The sequence below is a fragment of the Rousettus aegyptiacus genome, unplaced genomic scaffold (genome assembly GCF_014176215.1).
Source record: "Rousettus aegyptiacus isolate mRouAeg1 unplaced genomic scaffold, mRouAeg1.p scaffold_m13_p_4, whole genome shotgun sequence".
Taxonomy (NCBI): domain Eukaryota; kingdom Metazoa; phylum Chordata; class Mammalia; order Chiroptera; family Pteropodidae; genus Rousettus; species Rousettus aegyptiacus.
Window position 1 is genome coordinate 83,043,927 of NW_023416307.1, and position 10,900 is coordinate 83,054,826.

Consider the following 10,900-nt stretch of genomic DNA (forward strand, 5'->3'; position numbering starts at 1 on the left):
CTCGTTAAGTGATTTCTCAACAGAAACTTTGCAGGCCAAAAGGATTGGCATGAAATACTCAAAGTGATGAAAAGCAAGGTCCTGCAATCAAGATTACTCTACCCAGCAAAGCTATCATTTAGAATCAAAGGTCAGATAGTTCCCTAGACAAGAAAAAGCTAAAAGAGTTCATCACTACCAAATTAGTTTTACAAGAAATTTTAAAGGAACTTCTTTAAAAAGAAAAAAAAAAGAAAAAATATATGAATAATAAAATGGCAATAATTATCTATTAGCAATTACTTTAAATGTAAATGAATTAAATTCTCCAATCAAATGACATAGAGTGGCTGAATGAATAAGAAAATAAGACCCTTACATATGCTGCCTACAAGAGACTCACTTCAAATCAAAAGGCACGCAGACTAAAAGTAAAGAGATGGAAGAGGTATTTCACAAAAATGAAAAAGAACAAACAAAAATATTGGGATAGCAAACTTATACCAGATAAAACAAATTTTAAATTAAAAGCTATAACAAAAGACAAAGAGGAACCCAGCGATTCTACTTCTAGGTATTTATCTGAAGAAACCCAAGATACCACTTCAAAGGGACGTGTAAATCTATATGTTTATTAAAAGATTTTTTCAACAGCCAAGATATGAAGACAACCTGGGTATCCATCAATTGATGAATAAAGAAGTGGTGGTACATATATACAATAGAATATTGCGCAGTCATAAAAAAGAATGAAACAAAAAAGATGCTTTCTTTTTCCACTGGAGAATTTTTCAAAATTCTATTTTTCATAACATTAAATTATTATTTTCTCTGTCTTTAATAATTACCTGGAAAAGTAATGTTATCTAAATTTCTGGTGAAGATACACAATTAACAATTAAATTGATTCAATTGTTTAATTATTTCTGTATCTTTATTGTGCCATTCTGCCTTTTATACACTAAAACTCAACTGTGATATAAATGTATGTTTGCTGAGGACATATTAATAACTTTGTGTGTTTTTGTTGTCCCCCTCTGCTGCACTCTTTATATTCCTCAGGAATTGATCAGGAAAAACCTGGAACTGTACCAAGGTGAATGAAATGCTTCATTATTTCACTATATATAAAGATTCGATTCTTTTGGAAAAAGTTTGTCTGTTTTCAATTACGTGAAAGAAGAGTGTGTGTGTGTATTCCCATACAATTCCAAATCTTTTTGTTTCAGAAGTTTTTAGGATTATTGTCTGGCCAGGGTAGTCTCTGATAGAGAAAATGTCCACCACTTAATCAAGCTCGAAAGAACACACAAAAGCTCAGATGGTAGCCTCAGATTTTAAATATGACTTGAGCAGTGTCTTCAGTTTCATACAACCCTGTGGCTCTTAAGGCATCTAATTTGAAGCAGACATTATTTACATTCATTTGCATATTGTACTGAAAAAATAAAGCAAGAAAAAAGAAACAAGTGACAGATTCTTTAAATTTTTGATTCAGTTTTTAATTGAAATATATAGCTTCATATTTCAGGTAAGTGCTTATTTAATATTCTATACATAAATTAAAATTAATGTATGTACAACTTATAACTAAGAAGAGTAAAATATACTACCTAGAATATAAATGCAAAAGTTCAAGATATGTTTCTTTGCTAAACTTCATTCTATAATAAATATTTATATATTTACATACACTACTATATTTATATGTTATATATTTACATATACATTTGAATACTGTATTAGTCACATAATATACTGAATCTGAATTTAGAGAATATATGTTGCATTAATTATACAAGTATGGAGAAGGAGTTGACTTATTTAGACATTCTCTTTGGTAACAGAATATCTCTGCTTCATTTTCACAAAATGAGTAATAGTGCATACTAACTTATCCAAAATTACATATCTTAGGTGACTCTACAAGAGACTCTACTGCTTTAAAAAAAAAGTAGTGATTTAACTATAAATAACTGTATTTTCCTCTCTTTAAGTTAATGTTGTCAAGTGATAGTAATATACCCTGTTATTTGCTCTAAACAGTCAGTCCTATCTTGATAGTTTTACACTGAAATGAATGGGAAGTACATAATTGTCTTTGGTTACTAAAATGGCTGAAATTGAGTTTGTATATCAGAAATGTATACATGAGTATAAATATTATTTAAGGGGAGTTAAAATCCTAAAAATATGTTTAGATGGGAGTACAAAATGATGAAAAAGATCAACTTATATTTCAGTTTATTCATGTCTACTCAGTCCCATGACATTTTCTATGGGTCATCTTTGCTTCATTGTTGACTATATAAATTCCTGCTTAGTAGACAGATATTGAGCACATTAATACCTCTATTTTATATTTACAACCACCTTACTTTTAGATTCTTAATCAGTGCACAATTATTTGACTAAATCTTTTACATAGAAACACTCCAGAGAATAGTGAGCAATAAGTCATATTTACCTGGTTGCTACAGCAGATTTATAGTTTTCTTCGGTGCATTTTTTTTTTAAGAAGGAGAAAGGAAATAATGAGTAAAGAAAGGACACCTAAGAAATAAAGAATAGAATAAAAACACCCCAAATATTTATCTCACATTTTATCCTGTCCTGAAGCACTGGAGTTTATCAAACTCACTGTGTTTCAATAGTAAGTTGTAGTTTAAGGGACCATGTTCCAGAAGGTATTAGCAGAGTTCATTCACTTGCAATTATTTATACAGATTACAATATATAATGGGAAATAGGAGTAAAAATGAAACAGCATGCCAGGAATAAACACTGAAAAATTAAAAGTCAAAACAAAAGTATGCATTGATGCAGTAAAGAATTGAGAAGTAACACTTTTAAACAAAATATTGGCCAGAATAGTGGGTGCCAGCATGGCACAGGAAAAATAAAAATGAAAATAAAATTTAGCTGAATCAAATAGATTAAAAGATGGTCTTGACTAAACTATTGCTTTAGAAGTTCATGACCACTGATTTTAACCAATATATCAATTTTTTTTTTTAGGATTTCTTACAGCTGAATACTGAATAAATATGACTTCATCTTTGCCTTTTAATATCCCAGAGTCTTTAAATACAGAAAATTGTACTCTTTATTATATAATTCTATGAGGTGTAATAAATGCATACAATCATATAAATGCAAATACATATAACACATACCATTTTTTAATAGAGGATATATTGACTTTCTACCAATTTATACATTTTTTAACATATTTTTTTTCTGGAATTTACATGACGAAACAAATACAACTATGTAAAGTAAACTTACATAAGATGAAACTTGAAGTATATACAATTAGTCAAGTTGACTTATATATTATTCATTAAAAATTGTTAATTACATTTGAGTACAGAGTTTCAGGTCATCACCAAATAAAGGCTTATATTGCGATGGGCAGCACTCTTTGAATTGATAAGCAGTATACTTATATCCAACAAGGATGTTTTGTCTAAAATTGATATTTGACTTATCTATATTTAACAAGTCACTTTTTTTATTTTTATTCAAATAAAGCCATGTTTCAAAAAAATATTTGACAAGACTAAAAATGACAATGATAGATATGTATAATAGTGAATTACATGGCAAATTTGCTTTCTTTTTCTGAGCTACCCACAGAGCAACCTATAAGGCATTGTCTTCAGTTCCCAAATAACTTAAAGAAAAACTTTCAGTGTCCAGAGCCCTTAATAACCTACGAATGAAGAATGTCCTCAAATTCCTTGTATCAGAAACTAATTTAGGTGGCACCAACCTTAACTTCCAAATGGGACAGAACATGTATAAAAGGAAAAGTGATGGTATCTACATCATAAATCTGAAGAGAATTTAGAAGAAGTTTTTGTAGGCAGCTTGTGCCATTGTTGACACTGAAAACCTGGCTGATGTTAGTATCATGTCATCCAGGAATACTGGCCACCAAGTTATGCTGAAGTGTGCTACTGTCACTGGAGCCACTCCTATTTCTGGCCCCTTCACTCTTGAGAACTTCAGTAATCTGATCCAGGTAGCCTTCCAAGAGCCCAGATTTTTGGTATTACAGATCCCAGGACTGACCACCAGTCTTTCACAGAGGCATCTTGTGCTAACCTGCCTATCACTGCTCTGTATAACACAGACTCTGTGATATGTGGACACCACCATCTCTTTCAGAAACCAGGGTGCTTTCTCAGTGGGTCAGATGTGGTGAATGCTGGCCCAGGAACTTTTGTGCACACATGGCACAATCTCCTGTGAACATCCATGGGAGGTCATGCCTGATCTCTACCTCTACAGAGATTCTGAAGAAATTGAAAAGTAAGAGCAGGCCACTGCTGAAAAGGCTCTGACTAAGGAGAAATTTCAGTGTGAATGGATGGCTCCAGCTCCTGAGTTCACTGCTGCTCAACCTGAGGTTGGAAACTGGCCTGAAGGAATTCACGTGTCTTCTGTGCCTATTCAGCAGTTTCCTACTGAAGACTGGGCTGCTCAGCCCACCATCGAAGACTAGTCTGCAGCTCTCACTGCTCAGGCCTGCTGAATGGGTAGAAACAACTACTGAGTGGTCTTAATCTGTTCTTCCATGAACTCTTAAACAAAATTAAACAGCTTTGAAAAAAAATTCACTTTCATGTTTGGAAATGTTATTTTAATATTAAGTAACATGTTAAGAAAATTGTAGTAATTAAAATTATTGAAGGAAAATATGAAAGGTCATATTCACTTTAACACTAAACCAAGAATATAAAAAACATTTTGTGTTACTTCCCAAATTCATGAACTAAAATCATTGATTTATTCATTTATTGAACAAATTATTATTCAGTATCAATTCTTTATAATTATATATAATACCAAATATATTATTATTCATTTTATAAGTGTAAATAAGGCAAACCTTTTTTGATGAAATTATGGAAAATTATAATTACTGATAAGAATTATTATTTTTAATTATTTAAGGAACAACAACAATAAAGATAATAGAACATGTAGATTATCTCTTTTATAAAATCATATGATGGTGCAATTGAATTAAGCTATATATGTCTTTAATATACTGTAATAGTGTATTGTTCTTATATTTGCATCTCCGATGTGCTTCCAACTTCTTTCATAAAAACATGGCCTTCTTTAGTTTGAAATCTTAGGAGCTTTTGTTCTTTCTTTTCTTCAGTCTAAAAAAATATAAAATATAAACAAGTATAAATATCTATTAGGATAGTCTAGCATTTTTGCATCAATAAATAAATAAACAAATAGAACATGATAGAGAGTGCTCATATATGTTACATATGCTGAGACTTGGTATAAGACAGAAAACACCGCTTGTCAGTGGATAAAATAAATATTTCTAAATAAATGGTGCTGAAAAAGACTGTGTCTAAATGGAAATGAATTAAATGAATTGTATTTATACCCCAAAATCCATGAGAAAATTATTTCTCAGGTATATTACATATCTTAATGTAAAATGCAAAGATAATATTTTATGAAGTTATATAAAGTAATATTTTTATAATCTTAGTATACGACATATTTTTCAGCAAAAAAGAAAATGCACTATGAAAGAAAATAATTATATTTAAAAAGTGAGAACTTCTGTTAATTAAAAGATTATGAAAAAATGAAAATAGGCAAATCACAATGCAATAGAAGTGAGTTAGAATTCTTTATAACCAGCTGAGGACTCATATCCCGTATAAGGTAGAAACGCACCATAATAAATAAGACCAACAACTCAATAGAAAAAAAAGAGAGAAGAATTTTTGAATATACAGTTCTCAGTAGAAGAAATTCAAATAGCCAACACACATATGAAAGGATTCTCAAGCTTATTAGTAAGCAGAGAACTGCAAATTAAGTCATACTGAGAGTGAAGCACTTCCCAAATGGCAAAGTAAGGTGTTCCCAGAAAACCCACTTTTCCTGCAAAAAAAATAGAAAAAAGAAAGGAAATAAATAAATAAATAAAAAGAAAAAGAGACAATAGCAACATTTTTTAAATCAGCTTTATCAGAACTCTCGAAATTAACTACGATCTTGTAATAAACCCATCCGTGTTTATTTACCTTGGTAAAATCAGTAGGCTTTGTGGAATTCTGTGGTATCTTCCCTATAACCTACCTCTCTCTCTTGCCTTGAAAATTGTCAGTCTTGCAACTATGCATGATGACTGTGAAAAACAGCTACCTAGCAGCTTCTGGAGTAAACAGAACAGGTTTGGAAGGCCCACCTAAGACCCACCCTCAGAATATTGTACTTGCCTTGGAAAGCATAATTCACAAAACTTGTCCCTAAAGACCTGATTTAGAACTTGCTCAAAGCAGAACATCCCTTTTCCCAGGGCATTTTTCAAAATAAAAGTAAGTACCATTTATTTAACATTACAGTTGCCCAAGGTTGCAAAACTATTTGCAGCAAACGAGAAACTGACCAAAGAAACTCAATAGGAAAAACTGAAGAATATGATGTCCATAGAGGATTTTGAACAGTTCTAAAACATTTCTAGAAATCTAGAAGGCCACACACATTCAAAGGGTTGTGCACTCACAAGTGCCCAGAAGGGAACTAAAACACCTTAATCTCACCTCTGTCTGACATTAAGTTTCTGTGCAGAAAGATAATAAAGTCTAAGAAAGAAGTGTAAACTACTTACTAGAGCATTGAAGTCCTGTTGAACACACACAAAACACCTAAGAAATGATAAAAACTTATTGCTTAAGGGCATTTAAGTCAATCTCTGTCTAATCATTAATTAGATCACTACTAAGATTACTGAGCAGATACTTCAGTAGCCTCACATAACAAAGAATACAGCCCTTACAGAATTGGCCCAGGAAACTAACTGAAAAACAACAACAATAAAACTACAACAAGAAGCAATAAAAACAAATTTGAGAGGAAGGAGATCTGATTATTGGAGATGCCACATATTACTATTATTCAAAATATTCAGTTTTCAACAACCAAAAAATATGAGACATGGAAATAAACATGAAACTAAAATCCATACACAATAAAAATATTATTGTGGAATAGATCAAGATTAAAAATATAAATATAATATGGATCATTTCATATAAAGATCAACAAAAGAAACACTTATGTATAAATCTAATGAAATTATCTATGCACACAGACACATTCTTATTGCTTATTTCAAAGAACCAAAATCCAATCGGTATCAAACTCTTTACATTTATCAGCAAAAAATGCCTACAAAGTAATGAGGGGGACACATTTTGATTATAGATTTCTATATACAACTAAGTTATCACTCAATTATGAAGAAAAATATAAAAATATTTTTCAGCTTGCAAGTAGATAGACTCTTCCTTAATAAAAGTATTTAGAAATGGACCCTGGCAAAAACAACAACTACAACAACAACAAAGACAAAGTATGAAAAGAGTAGGTGGCCAGAGGATGACTATAAAAATGCCCAGGATTATGAACATGCAGCCATGTAAGAAAGTAAACAAATCATATGATAGCTATAATTCATAGAGTTCAGAGATAAATGCCTTCGAATAGAAATACATCCACCATAACATGCAGTACTATTAACAAAATGTATAGTTGTAGTTAAAGGGCATATTTCATTTTGAAAATATGCACTCAACAAATATATTAATAACTGAAAATTCCCCAACTTTATAACTCACAGTCCTACTTTCTGCCTCTTGATTTTCTTAGTTACATTTCTCCTTCAACTATCACATATTCAGTGAGTGCAATCTATGGACTCAAATATTACATGCCTTTGCATTTAATAGTTTTATGGTCAAAATATTTTACATATCAATTGTTAATTCCAAAGTTTGAAATAAGCTTATTATCAAGACATTGAAGATTTAATTTTACCTAAAAGTATTCTTGCTATAAACTGTGACAATGTAAAAATAATGACAGTAGCCAAGAGAAAGGAAGGTGAAGGTTCATATAATGAGTGGCATATATTTTAGTTTGCCTGGAATTATGATGGTCTATTACTGCTGTCCCACTGTCTGCTGCGGTTTAGCACTTGGTAGCATATTTCATTTCAATGAGGCATTATTATTAATTTTATTACTGTAGTTTTAGTATTAATTTTATTGCAGTAAGCCAGAGTGGGTGAAGTAGACTTCTCCTGTGTGGTGAATTTACAAATAAAATGAAGTGCACTCAGAAATCAGTGTTCGGGATGACTAACACCTGTGAATCTTAAGTGCAACCAGCTGGTCATTTTGGTGTACTAGCTAAGTATGCTAAGATCCATCAGGCCTAAAAGTCCATATGAAATACGAGAAATTATAAGTTTGGTCTATGTGAGATATATGTGGGAAGAAGAGGCCAAACAGTATTGCCTTAGAACATCCAGAAAATTGTTTCTGTTTGTATTATAATAGTTTTGTCATTTATTTTATAGGTTGATTCAACAACTGTTTATTACTTCTATTTTTTGGTGACACTTTTTATAAGTTTTTGGTAAAGCCTTTAGAAACAATAGAAACCTAACAATCCAGTTCCTATTTAACAAAAATAAAGAATTATATTTCCTTTTTCCATAATGTTCAAAATGAAAATGCAATTTACACAAGATGTTTTTTGACATTGACTGCCTACTATCACATCTCTGCTGATATCTAATACATGCAAACTATATGACGTAAATCGGTAAAAGAAACTACAAAACTTATTTAAAGGTTAGCAACTATTTTAGAATAAAATTTGCCTGAAAACAAAACTTTGACACATACGTCCGTGGAACGGCATTTACATATTACTCTGTGAAACATAACTTTTTATTTTGAACAAATAACTTTTTTAAGTTAATTTGGATCATTTTAGACTTTCTCCAAATTAATTTGACATAAAAAAGTGAAGATTGTGAAATTTTCAGCTTCATAAGAATTTAGCAAATGGTTATATTGTGCCAATTTATAGTATGTACTCAAAATAAAAAATCTGATGAGTTTCATTAATAGACATTTTTAATTAAATTTATGAAATTAATGTTTAAATTTTGAAAGTTCATTCTTTTGAAAGTGAAATATTAGATATTTCTATGAATCTTTTTACAAAGTTGAAAATTCAATGTTAAGAAAAATATTTGTTTTTGTGGTGATAATATGACTAACATTTTGATGACATAAAGGATTGTTATAAAGCTCAATGTCCTTACAAAATTGAAAAACTATGGAACAGAAATATATTTAGACTTCTTCATGGTATGTACATAATTTATAATTGCATCCGAACAGGCTGAGATATTCTGCTAATACAAAATAAGCATTTGATAGATTTATAAAAAATAAAAAATATATTTTCATATATATAGATATACATTTAAAGAAATTGAACTGCAAATCATTTGTAGAAATGCTTATTTTCAACTAAAAAATAAACATTTCAGTAAACACTTTATTGGATGCTCACCATCAATCAGATTTTTTAAATGTTTAAAACTTTAAAAATTAATGTAATTCAAAAGAGGTGCCCAAATAGTGAGTTTGATATTTTTGTGTGTTCCCTAAATTTGGTTGTGTTTTATTTAAAATTATTTAATAGCTTTCAAAATGGTCAAAGTTAGCCAATAATTAAGGAAGAAATATTACAAATACGTCACAAATTCTGATAATTAAAGAGAAGGGAACACTCACGACACATATTATCAGACCGGCACTACTCTGATACCACAACCAAAGATATTGCCAGGAAAAAGAAAATATTTATCAAACTTCTAGGCAAATTGCTCTACAGTATAACAAATAGAATCTAGAAGTATATAAATAAGTATATATAAATATAATAATATATATTATAACATATAAATTTATATAAATAGTAATACTTAATCAAGTGACACTTATCCTGAAAATGTAAGAATTTAATACTTCAAAGTGAATCAATTTAATCTTCCTACCAACACTGTAAAAAAAGAATACATGGTCATATTAATGTATACAGTGGAAGCATTCAACAAAATTCAGTGTGAGTTTAGGAATAAAAGAGAATGTCCTTAAATTGCTAAAGAGAATCTACCAAAAAAATAAAAAATAAATAAATAAATTAGAAAAAAACCCACACTGATAATATACATTTAATAGTGAAAAATGAATATTTCCTACTAAGTCCAGGAACAAAATAGTGAGAAATAACAAACTTTTTAAAAGAACGTTTTTGTAACGGCAATTCTAGAATTATGGAAAGACCTTTTTATATAGGTGCAATAAGGAAATGTTAAAGTTATATAGATGAATGATATTAGATGGTCAGAGTATTCAATTAACTTATTCCATATCTTAACTCTTGTCATTATGAAATAATGTGTAAATGTCTTTATTTTATCTTGAGCTGCTTTTAACTTCATAAATTTAATATTTTCTTCTAGAATGTAATTTTAAACTCTGAAAGCCTTATATTTTTATTGTTTATAATTTATAATTTTATACAAATAATATAATAAACTCAGAAATAAAAAATGTATTTCTCTGTTAGAGTAAAAACAAAACCACAAGAATCTCTATTTTTTCCTCTCGTGTACAAAGGATAAAGTAAATAATAATGACTCTGATAAATTTGTTATCTTGAAAATTAAGTCCAAAAGATTGGGCTGTACCACACTTTAGAAAGTACATTATATCACTTCTTATTTATTGCCTTTTTGTTTTTTTTTTTGGGGGGGGGTGTTTTAAAAATTGCAAATGTACAAAATGAGATGAAATAGGGAAGGCATATATTTAGGAAACAGCTCTTTGCTTGTCTTACTTTATTAAATCTGTTTTATTGGCTGACTGGACAGTAGAATTGAAGGTCTTTCATACCATCTTTTAGCATTTCAATTTTGTTTATTTTCTGTTTCCATTAACAACATTAGAGAGTTATTTATTTTTTCATTAGAGTTTTCTGGTCCTTATTCTTACCATGAAGGTCTTAT

The 10,900-nt window shown here is 29.9% G+C and overlaps 1 pseudogene; it reads left to right on the top strand.

Moving 5' to 3' along the window:
• The first annotated feature begins 3,700 nt into the window (after nt 1-3,700).
• LOC107501872 lies at nt 3,701-4,550 on the top strand (annotated as a pseudogene).
• Nucleotides 4,551-10,900: the final 6,350 nt, after the last annotated feature.